Source organism: Pseudophryne corroboree, unplaced genomic scaffold, assembly GCF_028390025.1.
Source record: "Pseudophryne corroboree isolate aPseCor3 unplaced genomic scaffold, aPseCor3.hap2 scaffold_316, whole genome shotgun sequence".
In the NCBI taxonomy this organism is placed as follows: domain Eukaryota; kingdom Metazoa; phylum Chordata; class Amphibia; order Anura; family Myobatrachidae; genus Pseudophryne; species Pseudophryne corroboree.
Window position 1 is genome coordinate 717617 of NW_026969839.1, and position 5500 is coordinate 723116.

The following is a 5500-nucleotide window of genomic DNA, read 5'->3' on the forward strand; positions in this document are numbered from 1 at the left end:
TTCAAACCAACACCGGAATATTGCTAATTAAATACTCTTCCGATGGATACTAAACACCACTGTATTACTCCTGTCTGACCCTTCGTATCAAACAATGAGGGATCTCTCTGTCCAGGAACATACTACATTAACTAAACTTTCAGAATCTATCAAAGGGACCATAATCTACAAAATGCATTATATGGTGAAAATATGTAACGAAAGAGTCGCCCGCTAGACGCACACAATCTCTACCGTAAATGCGCATACCGTGCGCCTGCGGGTGCCCGCAACAGCGAGTATGCGCACGCACGGGAGAGCGCACGCATGCGCAGCAGGGACACATATGAGGTGCAAATATGGCAGTGTGCATCGTGATATTTTTCTGACTTTGACAGCTTACATGATTCTCCGCCCAGCGAAGAATTCTGGTGGCTTCCGCCATCGCCACTCTGCTCCTTGTGCCGCCTTGGCGGTTTACATGAACTACTGCGGTGACGTTGTCTGACTGGATCAGAACTGGTTGGTCGCGAAGTAAGGTCTCCGCTTGACATAGGGCGTTGTATATGGCCCTTTGCTCCAGGATGTTGATGTGAAGACAAGTCTCCTGACTTGACCAAAGACCTTGGAAATTTCTTCCCTGTGTGGCTGCTCCCCAACCTCGGAGGCTCGCGTTCGTGGTCACCAGGATCCAGTCCTGAATGCCGAACCTGCGGCCCTCTGGAAGGTGAGCACTCTGCAGCCACCACAGGAGAGATACCCTGGCCCTGGGGGACAGGGTGATCAACTGATGAATCTGTAGATGTGACCCGGACCACTTGTCCAGTAGGTCCCATTGCAAGATCCTCGCATGGAACCTGCCGAAGGGAATGGCCTCGTATGATGCCACCATCATTCCCAGGACTCGAGTGCAGTGATGCACTGACACCTGTTTTGGTTTCAATAGGTTCCTGACCAGAGTCATGAGTTCCTGGGCCTTTTCTATCGGAAGATAAACCCTTTTCTGGTCCGTATCCAGAATAATGCCCAAGCAAAGTCAGACGAGTCGTAGGAACCAACTGCGACTTCGGGATATTGAGAATCCAGCCGTGTTGCTGTAACACCTTCAGTGAAAGTTATACGCTGTTCAGCAACTGCTCTCTTGATCTCGCTTTTATGAGGAGATCGTTCAAGTACGGGATAATTGTGACACCTTGCTTTCGCAGGAGCACCATAATTTCCGTCATTACCTTGGTGAAAATTCTCGGAGAAAATTCTGGAGAGACCAAACGGCAACGTCTGAAATTGGTAATGACAATACTGTACCGCAAATCTTAGGTACGCCTGATGAGGTGGATAAATGAGTACATGAAGGTATGCATCCTTTATGTCCAGAGATATCATAAAATCCCCCCCTTCTAGGCTGGCGATGACCGCTCTTAGCGATTCCATCTTGAACTTGAACCTTTTCAAGTATAGGTTCAGGGATTTTAAATTTAATATGGGTCTGACCAAACCGTCCGGTTTTGGGACTACAAACAGGGTCGAATAATTTCCCTTTCCTTGTTGAAGCAGGGGAACCTTGACCACCACCTGTTGAAGATACAATTTGTGAATTGCATTTAACACTATCTCCCTTTCCTGGGGAGAAGATGGTAGGGCCGATTTGAAAAACCGGCGAGGAGGCACCTCTTCGAATTTAAGCTTGTAACCCTGAGAAACAATTTCTATTGCCTAGGGATCCACCTGCGAATGAACCCAGATGTGGCTGAAAACTCGAAGACGTGCCCCCAACTGGGCGGACTCCTTTAGCGGAGCCCCAGCGTCATGCGGTGGATTTTGTAGAGGCCGGGGAGGACTTCTGTTCCTGGGAACTAGCTGTGTTGTGCAGCTTCTTCCCTCTGCCCTTACCTCTGGCAAGAAAGGACACACCTCGTACTTTCTTGTTTCTCTGTGATCGAAAGGACTGCATTTGATAATGTGGTGCTTTCTTAGGCTGTGAGGGAATATAAGGCAAAAAATTTGATTTACCAGCTGTAGCTGTGGAGACTAGGTCCGAGAGACCTTCCCCAAACAATTCCTCACCCCTGTAAGGTAAAACCTCCATATGCCTTTTTGAGTCGGCATCACCTGTCCATTGCCGGGTCCATAGGACTCGTCTATCAGAAATCGACATAGCGTTTATTCTAGAACCCAGTAGACTAATGTCACTTTGAGCATCTCTCATATATAGGACAGCATCTTTTATATGCCCTATGGTCAATAACATAGCATCCTTATCTAGGGTCTCAATCTCTGCTGATAAGGTATCTGTCCATGCTGCCACCGCGCTACAACCCCGGCCGACGCAATTGCCGGTCTGAGTAAGGTACCAGAATGTGTGTAAATGGACTTTAGGGTAACCTCCTGCTTGCGGTCAGCATGGTCCCTGATGGTAGCCGTATCCTGGGATGGCAGCGCTACCTTTTTGGATAAGCGTGTCAATGCTTTATCCACCCTAGGGGAGGATTCCCACCGTATCCTGTCCATTGGCGGGAAAGGATACGCCATAAGAATCCTTTTGGGAATCTGCAGCTTTTTGTCTGGAGATTCTCAAGCTTTTTCACATAATTCGTTCAACTCATGTGAGGGGGGAAAGGTTATCTCAGGTTTCTTTCCCTTATACATGTGTACCCTCGTGTCAGGGACAGGGGACTCTGTGATGTGCAAAACATCTTTTATTGCAATAATCATATATCGAATACATTTAGCCAATTTTGGCTGTAACTTTGCATCATCGTAGTCGACACTGGAGTCAGAATCCGTGTCGGTATCTGTGTCAACTATTTGGGATAGTGGGCGCTTTTGAGACCCCGAAGGTCCCTGCGACATAGGGACAGGCATGGGTTGACTCCCTGACTGTTCCCTAGCTTCAGCTTTGTCTAATCTCTTGTGTAATAAGTTTACATTAGCACTTAAAACATTTCACATATCCATTCAGTCAGGTGTCGGCGTTGTCGATGGAGACACCACATTAATTTGCTCCTGCTCCTCTCTAGGAGAGCCTTCTACCTCAGACATGTCGACACACGTGTACCGACACACCATACACTCAGGGAATCCTCTTATCTGAGGACAGTTCCCCAACAAGGCCCTTTGGAGAGACAGAGAGAGAGAGTATGCCAGCACACACCCCAGCGCTATATGACCCAGGAAAAAAACACAATAATTTTATGTTTACCCAGTAGCGCTGTATTTCCATATATATATGCGCCTAATTATGTGCCCCCCTCTTCTTTAAGACCCTCTTTCTACCGTGGTATAAGCAGGGGAGAGTCCGTGGAGCTTCCCCTCAGCGGTGCTGTGGAGAAAATGGTGCTGGTGAGTGCTGAGGGAGAAGCCCCACCCCCTCAGCGACGGGCTTCTGTCCCGCTCAAATATAGTAAAAAAATGGCGGGGGCTCTTATATATATATATACAGTGCCTAGCTGCATATATATTTATTTTGCCAAAGAGAGGTCTATATTGCTGCCCAGGGCGTCCCCCCTGAGCCCTTCACCCTTACACTGACTGCCGTGTGTGAGGTGTATGGGAGCAATTGAGCACAGCTTTACTGCTGTGCGTTACCTCAGTGAAGATCATGAAGTCTTCCGCCGCCTCTGAAGTCTTCTTTTCTTCTCATACTCACCCGGCTTCTATCTTCCGGCTCTGCGAGGGGGACGGCGGCGCGGCTCTGGGACGGACGGCGAGGGTGAGACCTGCGTACCGATCCCTCTGGAGCTAATGCTGTACAGTAGCCTAAGAAGCAGAGCCTATCAACTCACAGAAGTAGGTGTGCATCTCTCCCCTCCGCCCCTCGATGCAGGGAGTCTGTTGCCAGCAGGCTCCCTGAAAATAAAAAAATCTAACAAATATACTTTCTGTCAGGAAACTCAGGAGAGCTCCCTGAAAAGCACCCAGTCTCCTCTGGGCACAGTAGTAAACTGAGGTCTGGAGGAGGGGCATAGAGGGAGGAGCCAGTGCACACCCAGATCTAAAGTCTTTCTTTAAGTGCCCATGTCTCCTGCGGAGCCCGTCTATCCCCCATGGTCCTTACGGAGTCCCCAGCATCCTCTGGGACGTAAGAGAAAAATTATGCTGGCAGAAAAATCCAATTGAGTGATTAAACAGCTCCAGAGCTGCTCTGTAAGGCAAGTAAAAGGGTGTGGGCCCTGCAGCACTACCTGTAGTTTGCATTGTGCATTGGAAGCCTAGTTTGCTGTCTGTTTCCACTTCTTTTTTCTTGAGCCCCTCCCGTCTATACCCTTGTGCACTATCCTGACTTCTCCTCCTGTCTGCTTACTTTGTGCCTTCCAATGCACAATGCAAACTACAGGTAGTGCTGCAGGGCCCACACCCTTTTACTTGCCTTACAGAGCAGCTCTTGAGCTGTTACAGTGCCCAGCTGCTGCAAGAAATCAGCGTGAATGCTTCAGGGGCTGGGGCATGGCCAACATGAGCCCCACACCGAAGGAGGGTGGGGGTGTTTAATGCGAACTAGGGGTCTCGCACAATGCGAACTACAGGTAGTGCTGCAGGGCCCACACCCTTTTACTTGCCTTACAGAGCAGCTCTGGAGCTGTTACAGTGCCCAGCTGCTGCAAGAAATCAGCTTGAATGCTTCAGGGGCTGGGGCATAGCCAACATGAGCCCCACACCGACGGAGGGTGGAGGTGTTTAATGCGAACTAGGGGTCATCCAAGTGCCGCAAAAGGCCGCCATGCCCTGCACGCCCCTTTTCTCTTTTCATATGCAGACGAGGGTTGAAGCCAACTTTGACCCACTGCTTGGATGACATCGCCATATGCAAATCCATCTGCTGCAGGCCTTCCCCCAGGAATGCTTGCACTAGTTGTTGCATTTGGTTTGTTGTTTGGGGGTGCTTCAGTATTAGGCAGCCTTCTGCCCTCCCATGTTCATCTGAAAATATGTGTTCTCCCTGCAGTTGTTGTCCCCAGATGAGAGTTCCCTTGTGCTGCCTCAGTTGAATCTCCTTTACTTGACAGAGATGTGCCTGAGCAGCGGCCCTCCCCAGCCCTATCCCAAATCATACTTATTTTGCATAGGAGATACCATGGTCATGAAGACTGTTCTCCCAGGGTGCGGTTCATTCATTGCATTCTGGGTATGCTGACCCCTGTGATTTCCCCAAATGTGGGAAACTCGACTGCATTATTTAATGCGAACTAGGGGTCATCCAAGCACCGCAAAAGGCCGCCATGCCCTGCATACCCCTTTTCTCTTTTCATAAGCAGACGAGGTTTGAAGCCAACTTTGACCCACTGCTTGGATGACATCACTTGCTGCCTTTCCAATGAAGCAAGTTTAATTTAATAATAGGTGAAAAACCATCCCTACAAAGGTGTTAATCAGATACTTGGCTTTGTGGACACTTTTCAGAGCACAAATTTGTTAGCATAAAAATAAAGCCAGAAAATGAAGAGCTGTTTAATCACTCAATTGGATTTTTCTGCCAGCATATTTCTTTTTCTCTGCAACCCACTGCTAAATTGTGCTTCGTGGC

At 48.8% G+C, this 5500-nt stretch overlaps 1 pseudogene; it reads left to right on the plus strand.

The window, feature by feature from the left end:
- Positions 1-5025: 5025 nt before the first annotated feature.
- On the plus strand, positions 5026-5204 carry LOC135017545 (U1 spliceosomal RNA; annotated as a pseudogene).
- The last annotated feature ends 296 nt before the right edge of the window (positions 5205-5500 follow it).